Here is a 19,702-nt window from a genome sequence, read left to right as displayed (position 1 = left end):
ATATCACTCTGCACAATAAAAAAGGTAACACTTTTTAATTCCTTTCGCTCTTATTTCATGAAGAATTTATATTTATTCAATATCACCAACATCGTTGCCACCTGAGCAAGAATGTGTCAGAATTATTAAATTTGTAAGTAAGAAGGAATTGGCTCTAAGCCAATGTGAATTGTACCATAAATGAAGATACCAATATTTTAGACAACTCCATTCAATAATAAATAAGATAAGTGAAATAGTGAAACATAATAAAAATGTCGTTAATCGAGCTGAGTTTCTTGAAAATATCACATCTAGTATCCCTCGGCTGTTTATCAATCATATATCTAGATCTACTATGTCTAATGACTGATTAATTTTAATGTTTATTTAAAATTTGAACAAAGAACAGATGTTTTAAGTTGATGCATTTAAGTTTCATTTTTTTTTTAATCATAAATATGCTTTGCTTCTTCATTATTTTTCTTTCTTTTTTCGTATGGATAGAACAATTTTTCATTTGATTCTGCTGTTGTTTTATGAGTTGTTTTTTTACTTATTTTTTAATTATTTCAACTATTTTTGCACGTTATGTTCGATCCATATTGCTTTGCTTTTATGATATGATATGCGTTTATGATATAAATATGCTTTGTATAATTTTTGCAATAAAAAAGTAATAATTTCACGATCCTGCCAGGAGTCGAACCTGGAATCTTCTGATCCGTAGTCAGACGCGTTATCCATTGCGCCACAGGACCACATATGCGTGGATGCGCACGTTGCTACCCTCACGCGCTCTAATCGATTCAACCCTCAAGAGAGAGCGATGCGTGCGCATACGACGCACTAAAACACATCTTCAGAGAGGCGCGGTTGCTCAACGCGCACGCTTATTCGAGTGCCACACTTGGCGCTGATAGGCCTTATCACACGATTGCTTCGTTTCCGGATGCTTTATTCTGTTATGGTCCCACAGAAGTGGGATGGTGGAGGTCATTACACTGTTTACCAGCGAATCAATGGCTTTATCGCTATTTTCATTATATTTCTCCGAAGAAATAAACTTCCATGTCGAGTACAGCACTCAGCGCAAACTCACTAAATAAATATCATAAATCAATCGATGAACTTCCGCGCTGAGCCGGTTTGTCATATATTTGCCACCCAATTTTGCAATCGGTGTGAGTTGGTGTGTACAAGTTGCGCTCATATTGATGTCAAACGTGTCATTGTTTGCCCGACAGACACTGTCCTACTTGTCACAGGTAAATCCCCATCGTAGGTGGGTTAAAGAAACAACAAAAAACGATTGGTCCTTTGTATCAGAATGCGTGTCACTGAACAAAGCAACACAAACCTCTGAAATGCATCTTTCATTAACCTTCTTCTCTCGGGGGCAATCCCAACCCCTGCCTGCAGGAGGGAGGGAATTATTTGACCATCGCTTTGTAACAGCACGGTGTCTCGGACGGCATCCAAACAAATCATACGGATAATCGTCGGGTGATTATTGACCATGAGAGTGCTCCCTGAGGGGAGGGGTTTTGTGAAACCCACCTTCAAATTGCCCTTCATATTTTGCCCATCGCCGTCATTGCGGTGTCGGTCGTGACTGATCTGCTGCATCACACAGCGCGTCAATGCAATCATTAGCGGTGTCACGCTTCGTCACGACTGTCTGGTGAACCGCAGATCTTTGGTACGAATCGTCTTTGTTTCGTTGCAAATCATCAATTGCTTTAAAAGGATGAAGCAAGGAGAACCTCTGTCAGCAAAAACAGAGAAATACAAATAATATTTTTTGAAAAATACAGAGCGAGAGAAAAAAAGAAATAAAATTGAATAAAAACGATACACGCAAATCTTTATGACGCTAATCTAGAACAAAAATGTGTCACATAGCGCTAAGAGGTATCAATATGAATTTATCTAGAATGAGAGATATTGTAGGGTCAACAATCAAATAAATTTTGTTTTTAACTTTATCATGTAATTAATTTCATTAAATTGATTGAAGATGAGTGAAATTTTTCAATAAATAGTTTAGTTAAACTAAAATTTGATAAAAAAAGTCTTATTTGAGTAATTACCATCCCATTATAATTACCATTATAAGTTAAGATGTTTAAAGAATTTTAAATGCTTTGATAAACATTGACGTAAAATAAAAATATTGTTCGTTAGAGTTTTATTATTATTAGTTGGATTACTCACATCTCTTCATTAATAACAGCTAGTTCTGTTTTTCTGGTGATTAATTTTACAAACGACGTAAGGCGTTTGCTAAACGCGAGTAAAACACCATGTAGGGAACGCATTGCCGGGTGTGAACAGCAGACGCGCGGCAGCAAACCTTGCAAAACGGATTACCCTGTCATGCTAATTCTGGCCGCCGCTGACATGTCCGTGGAAAATGGTTCGTGTCACGAAGCGCCACGGCTGTCCCGTGGCCAGCCGGGCGCACACGCGTATGTTTGCCGGCCGATGTGTTCCGGTAACGCACGAATGACAAAACACGAGACCGTGTGGTTTAGAGCGTGCGGACCACTGTCTGTCACGAAAGGGGCGCAGAAGGACATGGGCATCTCAGAACACGCGCCGTACGTTATATAGACTGTGCCAGAGGGAAATGTTATTGAAAACGTCGGACAAAAGTATATCTAATTAAGTCTCGCTCGCCGGCTTTGTGTTCGTGGCGATTGATGATGTTTTGAGAAGCTATCTAGGGTGTGCGCACGAATGAGTAAACCGATCCCGATTTACCTTTGTGCCAATTAAGTGAAGAGAGTTACACTAACCGGGCACTTGGTAGTTAATATTGGGATGATCGTTTGACTGGCCTATTATACTAGATGACCTCTGACCATACATTGGTATATAAAAGACTTATCTTATTGCAGTATAATTGCTATTTCCGCTACAAAAGATCGGGGTCCCGATGGGATCTCGGTACCGGTTCTGTCGTGCGAAAGACGTTCTCACCTTAACCACCAGGTGCCCAAAATAACTCATCACTTATTTCAATATGTGTTACTTCGGACGTTGACGCCGCGTGTATGCAACAATAATTTAATGCTTCGCGCGTATTGACACTCTTCGTTTGTATTGTGTTTGTCTTTCTTCCAATGGGATCAGCAGTGAAAGAGGCACACTTACCCATGCGTATCGGGTGTTTCGGTCGATATAAACCGTTTGGTTTGCGTCCACAACGAGGTGTGGTATGTGGTTAAGGTAGCAGAAAAGTGTGGACGATTGTTTTGTTTATGGCCGCGGTGATGCTGCAGACCAGACCGATGCCTAGTAGGAGTCATTAACATTTTATGGCGATCGAAAACGACAAACAGAAGCGTCCGGAAGTCCAATTTAATCGTCCGATGCTCTAATAGAGCAGCGGGTTGTGATGAACTGTGCGCTGTGTGTGTTGATATTTGATGAAGATCGATTTGCGTGTTAACGGAGGGGGCAATGATTAGTCTGTGGTTTAATTGAGAGGATGTTTGTTTTATTGCTGTCGTGTGAAATACTTGACTCGTTGATGACTTGCTGCAAAAATGCAATATTTTTGTGTTGTTCTTAAGCAAATACCAGGTTGTTTTTCGTATGCCATGATTTGGTCGTTATCATTTCGATGGTTTTATGAACGTTTCTTTGAAATAATTTTACAATAATAAATACAGGCAGTCCCTGAGATACGCGATTCCTCTTATACGCGAAATCAGAGATAAGCGGATTTTGGAAACTTCACAGTTGAGTTAATTTATTGTACATTTAAAACAAAAGGAAAAGGAAAATCCAGAAATCTGGCAAAAAAAGAAAAAGAAAAAGAAAATAAATCTAGACAAAAAGATGAAAAATTGGTCGAAAATACCTTCCTTTGTCAAATAAAACATTTGTTTTTATTTAATTTTCATGTATTCTTTCTAAAGTACAGGCAGTCTCCGAGATACGCGGTTTCTTTTATACGCGGATTCGGAGATATTCGGGTTTTGAAGATTTGATAGATGAGTTAGTTTATAGCACACAATCTTGAAAAGATGAAAATTTGGTCAAAAATACCTTTTTTGTCATATACAACGTATGATTTCAATTTATTTTAATGCAATCTTTCTAAAAATTGCCTGATTCGCTAAATAAATCACGTGCACGAAGTCGACTTGCTGACTGTGACGTATAAACAAAATTGCACCAACATTCGACTCATTTGGAAATTCGAGATAAGGTTATAGCGGTCCGCAATAATAGCGTATCTCGAGAACTGAATAGTTTTAGTACTTTTTGTACGATTATTCGTTGCCAAGCAGTTTTGTTTATGTTTATGTGTGTTATGTATAAAAGTAATAATAATGATAACAGTCATAACAAAAATAATAATATTTATTTCGGATTCTAAAAACGAGGAAATTCGCGAAACGCGGATCTCTCGAAACTCAAAGAGGTCCGCTATAATAGTGTATTTCTATGATAGTGCCTATAGTTTGCTTTAATTTTTTATTATTGTTGGTGAAAAAGCCGTCTAAAATGCTTAATTAATATGGAGTAAAGATCGACTCTGTAACATTGAAGTATAAATTCAGCAACAATAATGTATTTTAAGGACTCCCTGCTGTTGTGGTTTATCATGATATTATCAAAATCTTTTTCCTCGAAAATTATTTTTCTCCTGTAGAAATTAATATAGTTTAGATGGGATTTACTCAAAGCCAGAATCAACCAACTTGTTTACCAAGAGTACGTGGTTTCTACACCATTCAGCACTCGATATTTGCCCAATTGTTGGGATGTCTTAAAATTTATGCTTTCCCACATAATCTTCTGCTTGGCGTAAAGACCCACTAATCATTGTAATGGTTCTGGCAGAATAAACTTATTTTATCGCGTAGCTGTCAGTTCTTGATACGAGGGAACGAAATGGATTGGATTTTGTCCCGGTTCTATTGTGTGGCCGCCTTAACTTAAGTATAACAAAGTTAAAAATAATACAAAATGCAATATCTTTAGAAATATGAATGGGGTTTGCTATAAAATCGGGCTGTGATCATGAATATTTATAGCGAATGCTAGACGGTTTTACTATAATTGTGTGGTTTTACTATAATAATGAATAATTAGTACCACTTTTAGTAGCATCGTTAACATTGAATAACAGATTGAATTTCTTTCTTGAGTTACTGTATAATTGCTGAGCACTTAAACAAATCTGTTCAATTGGATTACACACTATTCGAACAATAACTCAAAGTTCAAACTAATGACAAACAATAAAGAGCAGTAAACTTTGGCTCGTAATGGTGTTTCCTTTTCGTAAACTATAATGAAGAACATCTCTCAAGACTAATTTACTGTCACAATCAGTGTGTGTCACCGAAGAGCCATTTGGTAAATCAGAACAAAAAACTCATCGTTCAAAAAACCAATGCAATATTTTTGTCGTGTCCCCACCCCCCATCCCTTGCCTAGGTTGAGGCAGGTCCTTCGCGGAAAGGGAATCGGTCCCGCCACGACCAAAGTACCACTGTTAACACATAACACACTCGACATTCGAGCAATATCTTTTTTATGCTGTCTTTGTGGGATTTTGCTTTTCCACACGCTTTTTTTGTGTTGTTTTCCTTTGCCGGAAAACGGATAGCGATGGAGCCGCAGATTTATGATATTTTCCATTTTCCCAGTGCGATTTGCGCCGCTATCAAAGCGAACCGAATGTCTTGGGAAACAGGGGATGCAGACGAAGGGGTGCAGCTGGATCACTGCGACGGGGGGATAGTTGTGAAGATGACATCGTTAGCTAAATGTCAAATACCCGGTGGGACTTGGGGAAGAAAAAATGGAGCCAGTAGGGTGGTATTGGTAGGTAATTTATGATATCATTTTACAGTACGCTTCCCACGGGCGCGTTCGCATATTAACACTTTTGCCCCGTAGGGCCATGGAAATGGTATCTCGTAAACATAAAAGCTCCCATATATGCACGCGCTCGTGGAACGTAAACTGGAGATTGGATTTCATGCAATTGTTTTTGTTTTTGTTTTTTTTTTGTATTTCATCATCCAGCGCGTGCAGTATTGTTTGGGTTTCGCGGGAAAAATGATCTCCACAGTGCAAACATGCAAGCGCGAGAGAGAGCGAGTGGAAAAAAAGTCTGTATGAACACATGCTGGGTTCACGATAGTTTTGTTCTGAGGCGTTCCTGCCTGATGTTACCGTACCGTAGCGGGAAAAGTTTCCTTCCGTTGTTTGTCCTGCCTGGTTTGTGGCTAGCTCTCGTTCCGGGCCGGTATCAAATAACGCAAAAGTTTCGATGGATTTGTGTGGGGTGAATTATCGCAGCTGGGCTGCATCCGAATGCAGCAGCATCAAACACCGAAGGTCGTCTCCATCCATCGAAGGGTTTCCCGTTTTCCACGGATCTAAAACCTTTAACGAAGCTGGATCCATCTCCAGATGGTGTGGCTGCTGCTGGGAGGACAGCATTTTTGTTTGGATCATTTTTCCTGCGCTCATTTATTTGTTCGCAAAAGCATTAGCTCTCTCGATATGATATGGCAGTGATGGCATCCATCATCCGTGAATCAAAACTTTGTCCGGCTGTGTCCGATTGCCGCTTGTGTGTTCGCTTTTTCTTTCCCATAAGTCATACTCACTTTGCGTCGAGTATGACGATTCTTGAAATTGGGTTTATTGTACACACACGCCGGGACAAACAGCGGATGTGGTTGGATGTGTGTGTGTGGAAGGGCAACATAATTTATGTGTCTTCGATGCTGTCCAAGTTCTCGTAATGATTTGTAGAAGGTGTTAGGTAGAGCGATAGGGAGCGGTCCTCACGCTCCAAAAGCCACACGAGCGTCGTGGCCTGTCTCTTCTTCGGATGGAGCATGAAGGAATGGGCGCATTATGGCAAGCGCCATAATTCATTGGCACAGTTGTACCGAGCGTCTCTGCCTGGATGGGAAACACTGCGTACTGCGCGGTCCAAAGGGTGTATTGAATTAGTTGCATATTGTTCGAGATGTGGCGATGGGTTCATGCATTAAACATCTGTGGAACCGTTGCATACGGGGACCGTACGACGGATCGTTCCGAATGTTATCATCGTTAATGTCCAGCGCTGACTAAGCGCTCCGTGTCCTTTTAAAGCGTTTCATGAGAATGAATATTGATGGTGAAAAACATAGACAATGTGCACGGTTCATACGGTTTGTGAGGTCCCGAGCGTTCATAAATAAGTGACAAATGTTTCGGATGTGCTGCAACATAAGCGACTACCAGTGCAGTCTTAAACTGTTTGGTGCGTACATATTGTCCATGCGGAGCATAATTAGTCACTACGGCATGGAAATAGTGAATGGCATGCAACTTCAAGCATGTTTTGTATTCAAGGAAAAATAACTGCAAATGGTTTCTTCACTGTGATACGTTTGCTGTTCTGCATCCATCACCTTCATGAGATGTGACAGTAATATAGTGATTATGATTATTAGCTAATTTTGCGTTTGCAATCTAAAATAAGATTTACAAGTTGTATCAAACAGTAAAAATAAAAGAATTGAGATAAGTTTAATTTTATTTTTTCCTTATGATTCACATAAGAAAAGTCTGCTTAATTAATGATATTTCATTTCATTTAATTTCATATGTGATATATTATGTGCCTTAAGGGTTTAACAATTTATTAACTAACTTATAACTAAACGAACTTTAGGTAAACTGACAACAATGAAGTAAGAAATCCCGTGAAAGGAAAAAAATGAAACAAGGTAGGAAAGAAAGGGAAGAAAAGGAAAAAAGGAGAAAGGAAAGAAGAAAAAGTAGATGCAAGGAACAAAAAAATAGTAAAAGAAGGAACAACAGAAGGAAATTCAGAGCAGACAATATTATATTTTATTATATTTATTTTATTTAATATTTGAAGTTTTCTCTTTTCTTTAGCTTATTATCTTGTTTTTGTATATTGGTTCATTTATTCTCAGGTTTAGTTTTATTCTTCAATATACTGTTTTTTTTTTATTTTGACTTGATTCTTTTCATTCATTCTTAAAAAGTATTTAAATTACGAATATCATTCTTCAAGTTAGAAATATGCCTCAAGTTATAGATGTAATTTTATAATTTAGTTTGAGAGTAAATGTAACACTGTTAAAAAGGGTTTAAAACTTAAAAAGAGAAAGAAGAAAGAATACAATTAACATCATTACAGCAAATTAATTTTTAACATTTGATGTATGCTCAATTTGTCATAGAGCTAGTTGACATCAGATGTCATATTTAAGACTTTACAATTTACTTCGGAATATTCTTAGTTTTTATAGTTTTTATAATAACTTCTTTACACTTTTGAATATTCAGTCATATTGCAATATTAACCTGATCTTAAAGCTTGTTCAAATTTTATAGAAATCTAATTTTATTTGAAAACCATTTTAAAATCCCATAATGAGCAATTGTTGAAATTTCTTCACGGGGTTGTCTCGGCAAAAATGCTTATGCAATGCAATTTAAACACGAGTTACAACATAATGACTGTTGAAAAACAAGACCCCCCCCCCCCAAAAAAAACCACAACCATTATTCATTCAATAAAACAATCGTAAAAATAGCATCATCTCAAGTGCTTCGTCTACGTTTGCATCCATCCGCTACGAATGCGCTTAGAATCCATCTCTTACGCTATCTTAATTATCATGTCAACAGGCCCCGGTACCGCAGAATAGCCAGCAATTAGCAGCGATCGTGTCGAACACAACCATTCACGCCCGCGATTTTCTTCGCGCCGTTCTTATGTGTCCCCCTGGTCTTGATGCGTGTTCCTAGAGCGGGCGTCGATGGTGTTCGTTGATAATCTCTGATCTCTTGTTGGCGCCTTGTCATATTCGATGGGTGCAGAAAGGGAATGGTATTGTGAAGAAGAAAATATAAACCAACAACAACCGTTCTCACCTACACACGGTACAGGGCCGTGAAACAATTCCTTACCATGGCGCTTTAAGTTTATCGGAGGCAGACAGCGCTGTTATGTCACCGTACAATCCACTCAATACGACGAAGATAAATGAGTGTGTATATACTGGACCGAGTCGAAACATCGACATCGGTGACACCTACGACGCCAGACGGTATTCTACCGCAGGGCGGTTGGGGTTGATGGGTTTTAAATGTATCCGAATCCGTGAATACGGTCTCTCACCACAAGAAAGATGCTGAGGATCGTCCTCAACATTGTGTGCTGAAGGGAACCTTCCCGGGAACGGATCTGTCATTTGGCGCTTCTCGGAAGTTACGAGACGATGAATTATTTCTTCTGGAGGCATTTTTCCAATAATAATAATCAATCTGCTTGTTAGCCGTCGTTTTGAAAACCCCAAATAGGGAGGGGGGTATATGGTATATGGGGGGAGTAGGAAGGGTAGGAAGCTGTGCTGGGCATGCCGGGAATCGGAAATATTTTTTCTGTGGATGATGATGGGGGCAGTGTGCTGCGCATCCCAAAACAGTACGCGCTTCGATGCATGACCGGATGTTACGCATAAAACATAAAGGAATTAATGATGGATTGGAATCCTCCTACACGTGGGTCTTGTCTTGAATCTGTGTGTGTGTGTTTTTTTGTTTGTTTCCTATGTATGCTCTTTATCGTACGATTTTCCTTCATACGCTTCTCTTTTGACTCGTTAATAAGTATAGGGTAATTCAATTATTATTTCACAATTTGAATATTTGTACCGAATGCACTTTCTATATAAAAAAAATTTGTACAAAAACAGAAATATTTCTGTTTTTCTGTTTATATTAATAGAACAATTAGTATGCTAATATTGAACATAAATTTTAATTAAAAAAGAAAAAAAAATTAACCACCCTGTGGCATTGGAGTTCCTTATGCTCTGTTTGTTGCATGGAAAGCCATTTAAATGCTCCTCTTTTTGGTTTCTTTCCATTCCCAAACACTACTTATTTTGATATTTTGGTCGTAAGGCATCCTTCGTGTTTGCGCTTGGTGGCTGCAAAATGTTTCTTCCGAGTCAACAATCTTGGAGTATTCTGCCATGCTATGTGATGTCCCCCAACTTCGGTATCTGAGGTGTGTGTGTTCTTTTTGTGGTTGTTGTTTTCGAATTTCTTACTCCTCTTTGTTGCTGGTTTGCAAAGCCTCGACCCCGGATTGCCCTGTCGAGACGCTCGTAATCCATCAAAACAAAGCATTGTGAGGCGTTGAGCAGCGCGAAGCCGCAGTCGGACAGCATACAATAGATCGCAGATGATTTAGAACCATGTATGCGTACCAATGTTCAGTTCGGGAGGGGTTTTTTTTTACTGAGTTCGAGTTCTTTTTCGGTACATTCATATGCTGCGGCTGAGGATGGTTTTGGTGGTTTCTGATGAAGCAGATAAAGCTGATGGCACGTGCTGCCGGGTGTTGTCGGTTGAAAGAAGACACCGGAATCTTTCATCTTACGTTGAAACACGGTTGGGGGTTTTGTATGTCTATCGAATCAAAAAGAAGAATAATGCCAGCGCATTACATTTGCATACCGGGTGGATGAGTTTTGGAAAAGAAAAAATCAAACTGCAAGCACAAAAAATGTGGTGTTTATATGTTTTGTTCATTTATTTAAAGATTTACTTGGTTACAAACCATAATGGAATTGTTTGATTATTTATAAAACCGTTCACTTTGTTTCGGTGAACAACTCATTCGATCTGTTGCTTCACATCTGTTGCTGTTAGTTTTCGGAACATCATCACATCTGCAGCAGATCAATAGTTTCTGTTTTGTTTGTTTGTTTATTTCCGCAAAGTCCTTCGTCTCGGGCGCGCAAACAAACGGGGAACGATCACATTTGCCATCCATGAGGACGCATTCTGTTCGCATCCATCAAAAGGCTCTGAGATCATCAAACGGAGCAGAGCAGGCCATTAACCACCGAAAAATGGAAGACTACAACAACGAACGAGACTACAAAGAAATGGGATCACTTTCTTTCCACTTACGGCGTTAGGGTAGGTGAGTCATCGAGCGTATCTTGGAGCCGGATATATCTGATGCTCATGCGGGTAGAGCCCAAGAAAGCAACAAAAAATATGACGTCAGTTTTTATTTTATGCTTATCGTAATAGATCGTTAGGTTTGCGAATTTGGAAATGATCTAATCATACGCAACAGATTGGACACATGTTTGCTATTTCGAAGTAACGAAAAAAGGAAGCTTGAGAATTGTTCCTTCGACTCGGTAAATCCGGAAGCTCATTGGGAATGGTCAGCTTCCAGTCCAGTTGAGTGAGGATTTCAGCAATTTGCTATTGTGCATTGGATTGTTGCCATTCCTTTTAACAACGAGTGATTCAAGAGGAACGGTAAAGGCGATAAATGCACGAGATTTGAACTTCTGGCGAACGTCGTATTGATTACGCATCGTTTCGATATACTAGGCGGAAACGACTGAAGAGTTTCGCCTATTAGAGCCTTCGTATAGCAATATGTTTACTGACGTCCAGTATGCATCCACACGATAACTTCAGATGTGAATTGATCAGTAAAAGCGAGCTCTGCATAGGAAGGCTTTCCAGGTGCTAAATGGTTCAATACTTCAAAGACTTATAAATATCTGTAAAAGTGGGGAGAAACACTTTGAAGCTAGCTGGGGATGCGAGCAACAAAATGAATGTTCCGTGAATCGATATAACCCGGCCAAGATTTGAACTTCCTCAGCCCGGTCGCTTGTAGAACGGAAGACACTTTTGTGCTATTATCTTGCAATCTTTTACCCGACCACCCCCAGGCAAAGGTAGCGATCTTGCGGAGGTGATAAATGTACTCGATTGCTGCGTACGGTACCATCAAGATGACACGGTGACGCGAGATTGATTTGATTCCCATTCAGCGTTGCAAGGTGACAAAATCAATCGCTGCCCGATTCGATATTTTCCACCGGATTCGCGCTGTGTACGGCACCCACCTAAAATCAGCCACGGAGAGCAGCAGCAGCAGCAGTAGCGACAGCAACGTGGATGAAAAACGCGATTGCTGTTTAATTGAATTTCCCAAACTAATTAACCGCCTGCGCAGTGACGATAAATTGAATTACCTTAGCGCGACTCGATTTTAGGTGTGACGAGTGACTCCCGGGTGTCTGACATGCCCGGCAGCGAGGGACAGATGTGTGTAGATGTGTGGGCTCGGGAGCATAAGTGGGGTGTGTGGGTGTTTCGGTTTTGGTTCGAGGCGAACTTTGACAATCTCGTACCACACGCGAACGAACTTAATCAAAGCACTAAAGTTGAATTCAATAATTTCAATTGATCAATTTCCTGTCGTTGATTACGATCATAAAATATTGACATGACGGTTCCGCCGACCATCATCCACAGGAAAAGTGTGGCCGTAACGGTCTCTCGGATTCGAAGGATGTTTTGTGGGTGCATGTCGGAGTTTGGGGTTTTCTTTTTTTTCACTGAGGAAAAGCCTATAATCGTGGCAGCTAGAAGAGAAAATTGCTAATTTTTCCATTTATTGAAGGCTTTCGATAAAGTTCTTGTGAAATAATAAATGTTTCGAATATTCGTATCAAAATTGAAGAAATGATTCTTAAAAGCAAATAGTATTGATGTGAAAAGGAAAACAAGTTGAAGAATTCTCCGTAGAGTTAAAAAAAATTAAAAAAAAAACATATTACAAAAAAAGAAATGCATTTTTATTAGAAAAGTGTTAAAAAATAGTTAAGAAAATATAGTAAAATTAAAATAAATAGTTGAAAAATTGATTGTTTAGCATTGTTTAAAATGTTCAAATTAAGTTTGCAAGTTTATGCTACGATTTTAACAAATTTATTTTTATTGCTTTCGATAAAGTTCTTGTGAAATAATAAATGTTTCGAATATTCGTATCAAAATTCAAGAAATGATTCTTAAAATGAAATAGTACTGATGTGAACAGGAAAACAAGTTGAAGAATTCTTCGTAGAGTTGCATGGGGTTTTCTTTTTTTTTACTGAGGAAAAGCCTATAAATGTGGCTGCTATAAGAGAAAAAATGCTAACTTTTCCATTTTTTTAAGGCTTTTTATAAATTTCTAGTAAAATAATAAATAACTCTAATATTTGTATCAAAATTGAAGAAATGATTCTTAAAAGTAAATAATATTGATGTGAAAAGGAAAACAAGTTGAAAAATTCTCCATAGAGCTAAAAAAATTTAAAAAAAAGTACATTACAAAAAAACAACAAACATTGTAATTAGAAAAGTGTTAAAAAATAGTTTAAAAAATATAGTAAAATTAAAAATATAGTTAAAAAACTAATTGCTTCGCATTATTCAAAATGTTCAAATTAAGTTCGCAAGTTTATGCTACGATTCTAAACAATTTGTTATAATTGCTTTAGTATTTTTCACAAGAGCAACTAATTTAAGGGATAATTATTGTCGCCGATAACAAATGAAAATTCGTGATTCAAAGTTTTTTTCTTCCTGTTATACATATGTGTCAGATACATTGGGGAAAAATCCACTCACCGGACATCGCATCCAATTTAATGTTTCACAATCAATCAAACGTTGAGCTTATCATTCAATTACAGCGAATAAATTCAGGCATTCACGTACGTAAAGGAACCTTATGGGGGGAGGATGGGGGAGAGGGTGGCGGGAAAATCTTCATAACGAGATCCCGCAAGGTTGCGGAAATCGGACAGTCGAATTGTCACTTTTGCAAACCAATCATTTTTCATGGTCAAAATAAACAAACAAACGCAGGCCTACAGGCGTGAGAACTGGAAGTGGTTAGTGAAAATATTCATCCCTCCACTCCCCATGCCTTCCCGTTGCGAATATCCTTGATTCCTTACAGCTGCGTGGACGTGGACATGCGGGTCGGACACACACTGCCTTCGGCCACATCCGAACTTCGACCCCGGAATGATTGACAAGAGTTTATAGTTCACATCGAGATATGGGCAACAGCGGCGGGTGTATGCCCGCGGGCTGTTTGGTTGGCAATGGCTTATTTTTACACGTGCGTAACCAATATTTTGGTAACAATCACCACCGGTCCTTTCCCCACGAGGTCACATTTTTGCAACCAAAAAAAAACCCCACAATCAGCCCTGACTATTGGTGGTGGTGGGCAAGGTTTGTACGTATTTGCGGGCCCACCACCATCACTGGCTGTGGGATGGAATTTACCAAGGGCAATAGAGGAGCGATAACCAAAAAAAAAAAAAAACACGATTCACCAAACGGGACCAAAGAGACGAAATGGTACCGTTGCGTTCGCGGTTTCCGCCGCGTTGTGTATATGGGTGGTGGAATGCCACCCATCGCGATAGGAGCGTTATTTATGACCACGCGACTAGTCCGAAACACTTCAGGATGCATATGATGGAAAAATGGTGGCATGGGGGAGGATGGGGATACCAGAGACGTACGGGGAAACCGTGAAGTGGACAGCTACTCCGGTGGTGGTTGACGCTTTATGACATAAATAAATATGGTTTTGAAAAATGATGATACTTTCCGCAAACGGTTGGCATAAAGGATATTGGCCGAGAGAGGGACGTGGGCTGGGATGAGTGAATTATGTATGCAGGGCGCGTGGCCTCGGGTGCGAACCGTGTGGGGGGGGGGGGGGGGGGGGGGGGGAGGGGGAGTGGTAGAGAATATGCTCAATTTTTGCGTGCCATAATGTTTCCATTTTTTCCGTTGTTGTTTTATATGCAAAACAGACATGTTTGGAAAGGCAAGCCTACATGTTCGATGATTTCAAGATGACACTTTTGTGTGTTCAAATGTTAGTTTTGCGTTGAAGATGGGTGTTTTTTTTAAATATATTGGCTTGTTAGTAATCAACAGTGAACTGCTTTATGGAGCTATTGTTAGTCTTGGTTTGAGATTCAAGATCTGTACCTAGGATACAGATCCTGACGCACTTTCTGTCTCTTAATTTTTATTCTTTAGTGATTCATTCCGAATCACTCAGTTCAGTTCATTCCGAGTTTATTTGCTATAATCCATTAAATGTCGGTTTATACCATCTGATTTAGGCGTTACTCCTTTTTGTCTCCTTAATTATGCTGCAAAGTTTATCTGTTACTATATCACCATGAATCTTTTAACTGTTAAAATAATTTTAAAAAAGTATTTCAATGATTATTTGATACTAAAATTCCCTTTTACTATTCTTTTCTATCCAGGTACGTAGACGCTTTGTTCCAAGAATTGTACAGAAATACGATCCTCCCCCCAGACACGGTCTTGAAGAATGAATGACCATCATCAAACATTTACTGTAAGCTATAGCGCGTAATTGATCTGTAGAATGATTTATTTATTCGTAATAACTGAATAACGCGCCCACCAGCCATGATTGATTTATACAACCAACTACCAAAAGCATCAATTACGGCAAGCGCCTTTTGTGGAAGTAACTGTTATACCGCATGAAATGGAAGCCGATTGTGTGCCGATACCGCATCTAATTTGCAGATTCTATTTCGATACGCACTAGCGATAAGAGTTCCGTGGTTGTATGCTGATTGGAATCGGCTTTTGGCCGTTACGCGATGGTTTGATGAGATACGATTGGAAGCTGGCGGAAAGATAACATCGTTGTTGACCGTATCGGTTAGGTCGGACGAAACCGTTCTTGCACGGTTCGGCGATGTTTCTCGCATATCCATGGTCACAAATAATTTCCCATTGTATCGCATCAGCAACCGTGCCGCTATGCAGTTCGAGCCTCACCATAGCGGCAACAGAGTGATGCGCAGAGTATAAGTCTCAACGTGTTATACTGGACCTTCTAGAAGTGCTCGAAGGATTCGCCTGGGTTGAGATATAATGTATTTTTTAAAGTCTCAAATAATGGTTGGGATGACATACTCTAAAATTGTTGATAGATCTATTATCAAAATCTGGTACAGGCAGTCCCCGAGATACGCGGTTTCTCTTATAAGCGGATTCGGAGATACGCGGTTTTTGGAAATTTGACAGCTGAGCTAGTTTATAGCACAAAATTTAAGCAAAATGGTGAAAAATTGGTCGAAAACACCTTTTATGTCACATAATACATTTGTTTTCAACTTATTTTAATGTAATCTTTCTAAAAATCGCTTGATTCGCGGCATAAATTAAATGCAGAGAAGAAAGTCGACTCTGTGACTTTGAGGTATAAACGAAATTACACCAGGATTCGATTTACGCGGAAATTCGAGATACGCGAATTTTCTCCGGTTATAGCGTATCTCGGGGACTGCCTGTAATTGATTTTTGTAAAGAGTTCAACTCGACTTGTTATACTTATACTTGTTATACTTTTGTTATACTTGTTATATGTTGACTTCTGTAAAATCTCAAAGGATTCGTCAAAATTTAAATATTATTATTTAACTAACTTATTACGTTCATAACGAAAAGATATAGTTAAAAATAATAATTTTGACTCCTGAAAATATATCTGATGATTTTTTATGAGTATAACTCAACATGTTACCCATGTTATACGCAACATGTTACATACGATCTACCGGAGATACTTGTAAATGATCTCCAAAGATCTCGCCAAAATTGAGATATAACTCTTTTCGTATTTATTTAACAATATTATTAAAACTTATTCACTTACTTATTGTTTGTTTAGTCGAAAGCATAATTTACATATTTCAAAAGAGCGTTTTTGTATTGGAACTCACACACACACACACACAGATTGGGGATGATTCTATTTTTAACGTTTCGAGCCATCCCCACTTTTTTCTCTGCATTTTCACCACAGTCTCCATAGCGTTCATCCCCTAATGGTTGGTTGTTGACTGCCAGCGGAAGCTCTAATTGTGTGCAAGCATTCAACCCCATTCTACCACTGGTTATCACGGTTCGCTGACACCCGTCCGGGTGAGAAGACGCTACGGAGTTTAGCAAGCAAATCACAGCCGCTTCGATAAGGTGACATGATAGTGGCATCGGTTTCGTGGGTGAAGTACCCTTCAAAAATATGGTTCAATCACGCACCATAGCGTGTCTGATGATGGACCTTCCATTAACTGTAAAACCTCCATCAGCGAACCGTGTGTTTGACGGTTCGAATCTTGGTGCCACCACACCACACTTTCGGTTCCAATTGTTGGGGCCAGAGTATTGCAATAAATTCGTCACATCCAAGCGATGAGCACACAAAACCAACCATCGCATCATGGTCGCTTGGATCCTCTCAGTTGCATACAGTACAGCATCAGATTTGGGGGCTCATTTCTACTCCGGTCCCGGCCAGCATATGTGTTCCGGTCCGGAAATAGAGCCCTGTCCGCACAAACCATCAAAACTTTTTGTTTTGTTTCTGCTTTGCTTTTGTTGCGGTTTAGTTGGTGCGTGTCTGTAGTTGTGTTGGTGGCTAGTGGCTAGCTAATACCCTGTTACAGGGATGCGTGTTTGGTGGTAATTTTTAATCAGTACTCACCCTTAAAGGGCACTCGGTTATGTGTCTCTCGCATGCTTATTTGTTTCCCCAAAATTGGTGCCATTTTTACCAAAATGGCTTACAGCTCGGAGAAAGGGCCCCGAGCTGTGCTGTATGGGGTCAGTAGGTACAGGATTAACATTTTCGCAAAAATATACACACTTGTTCGGGGGTGAGGGTCAGCATGCTGTTGTATTAATTAGTTTATGTAACGATCGTAAAACCTAATCCCAAACCATCACCGCGCTGAAACGTGCAGCATCCCATTCCGATGTTTGCCATTTCCGCTTACCAGCTACCAGCTTTTGTATCGTATGTTCCCTTACAACCGGCATATTGCAACGGAAAACACGTACAAGTGTTCGGGATAATGCACCCAAGCGTGGAATGGAGAATGGCGGTGGGAGTTTATTTACCATATCCTGGCGCCGTTGCAGTGGTCAGCTTCCCGTGCGTAAGTTGAGAGCCCAGGAAGACCTGCGCTGGTGGACGAGCTGTGGCAAAGTGGATACTTAGAGAAACGCTAGAACTAATTGAATCCTAACCGCAAAAAAGCGTTGGTGGCATGGAAAGTTTACAGATTTCCCGAGACACTGCCCGGTCTGCTGGTGGAAAGGATAATGAAAATGGGGCTGGAAACAACACTGGCGCGGCTGAAGTGACCATTTAGCGCGGTATCATCGCTCCCTTCGCCCCATACAACGCATTGTGTTACCATTCACAAATTGATGCACTTCACATCCCTATGCAGTTGAGATAGAAAGCGAAGTAAAAAAGAAACACACACAGAAATGGAAAATATCAGCATGGAAAAGGTTTCGTGCAGGATCGAAAAACAACATTACGGCCGGATGTGAGACGAATACACAACGCAAATAACGCTGCGCAACGGTAACACAATTCACTTCGCCAAATGGAAATCATAATCTCGCTCGGGACCGGTTGATGGAATACACTTTTGCAGTAGCAAACTTTATGATTTAGATGGTTTTTAGTCGTTGTGTTTGCTCGTTTTGAGCACATTTGAACGATCGGAGCATGTGGGGAGGTGAATGATGTTGAGGGCCCTTTCTGTCCAGCTTGTGTAGGAGTGTTGAATGGTATCAATGCGTCGACGATGGATGCATGTTTTGCTGTTTTAATTCGGTTGCAATTTTTTCTTTCTCTATTTTTCTCTCTCACTTTAACGCTTCTGAGAAGACACTCAGAGGATGCTTTGCCATATATATATTTTAAGACAAGAATTGCAGAAGTGCAACAAACCATAACGTGCGCATTAATGCAATTTTTATCTTGGCCATTTGAATTGTGTTGGAGAAGAGAAGGTAGAGAGAATGGATAAAAGAAAAACAGAATATCCGCAAGCAGAGTTAGTACAGACAACAAAGGAAAGTGTTGTTTTAACTTGTGGGATAACTTGGTACTTGGACGTTTTGTTATTGTCGGTCCTGTTTTAAATACTTTTAAAAAAATATATATTTAAAAAATGCGTTTTTTATGCAAATAGACAGATTGAATTAACCACGTTGAAATAATTGATAATATTAGGTAAATAGGAGAAACATGTTGCATATATTTTTTTTTTTGTTTATTAGTGTATTTATTTATTGTTTTCCTATAATTAACTCCAAAATTTTGCTATTTACAGTAAATTATTTATTTACCTTAAGTTCGAATAATATTATACAAAATTTGTTCCTTGATTCAATACCTGATAAAATTAAAACTAAAATTCGTCGCTTTTACGATCGTTGAAGTCTTTTTCACATTAGGCTTAACCACACCTTTACGTTTAAGATTTGATCAGCTGATAAGCCGTATCAGATTAACCAATCAGGTGCAATATATAATACAACAGGTTTGATTTGGTTTTAGTATTGGTGCGGTTAAGGGGAGATAATATACACTCAATGAAAATGTTATTATTTCCAGTAAACCAGTAAATCTTTCTGGCACTGTAAAAAAATGTAAAAAAATCGTAGTAAAATAGTATTGGAATCTAAAAACTTTTCAAATTAACGAAAACTTAGTGCTTGTTTCGGCTAGTTTTGAAATAATGAAATGCACGGGATAAATTTACTTTTCGGGTTGTAACTTCGTATTTTACTGGTGTATTTATTAGAAGTATTAACCAGTTATTTCTAAAACGTTTCTCATTTTATCAAAAAAGTCAATCTCATTCCTTAATTTTTTTTTAAATTATCGTTTGTTCATGCAATAATACACTTTTGCCGTATATTCTTATCATCATTAAAGTTTTAAAAACTAAAATTAAAG

At 39.1% G+C, this 19,702-nt stretch overlaps 1 non-coding gene across 1 annotated transcript; it reads right to left on the bottom strand.

Moving 5' to 3' along the window:
- Positions 1–667: 667 nt before the first annotated feature.
- On the bottom strand, positions 668–740 carry Trnar-acg (transfer RNA arginine (anticodon ACG)). Its single transcript has one exon. It is a non-coding gene; the product is annotated as a tRNA-Arg (tRNA).
- Between the last annotated feature and the right edge of the window lie 18,962 nt (positions 741–19,702).

This window comes from Anopheles moucheti, chromosome 2, assembly GCF_943734755.1.
Source record: "Anopheles moucheti chromosome 2, idAnoMoucSN_F20_07, whole genome shotgun sequence".
NCBI lineage: Eukaryota > Metazoa > Arthropoda > Insecta > Diptera > Culicidae > Anopheles > Anopheles moucheti.
Note: the sequence above shows the minus strand (reverse complement) of the source record. Positions and strands in the feature narration are given on the sequence as shown.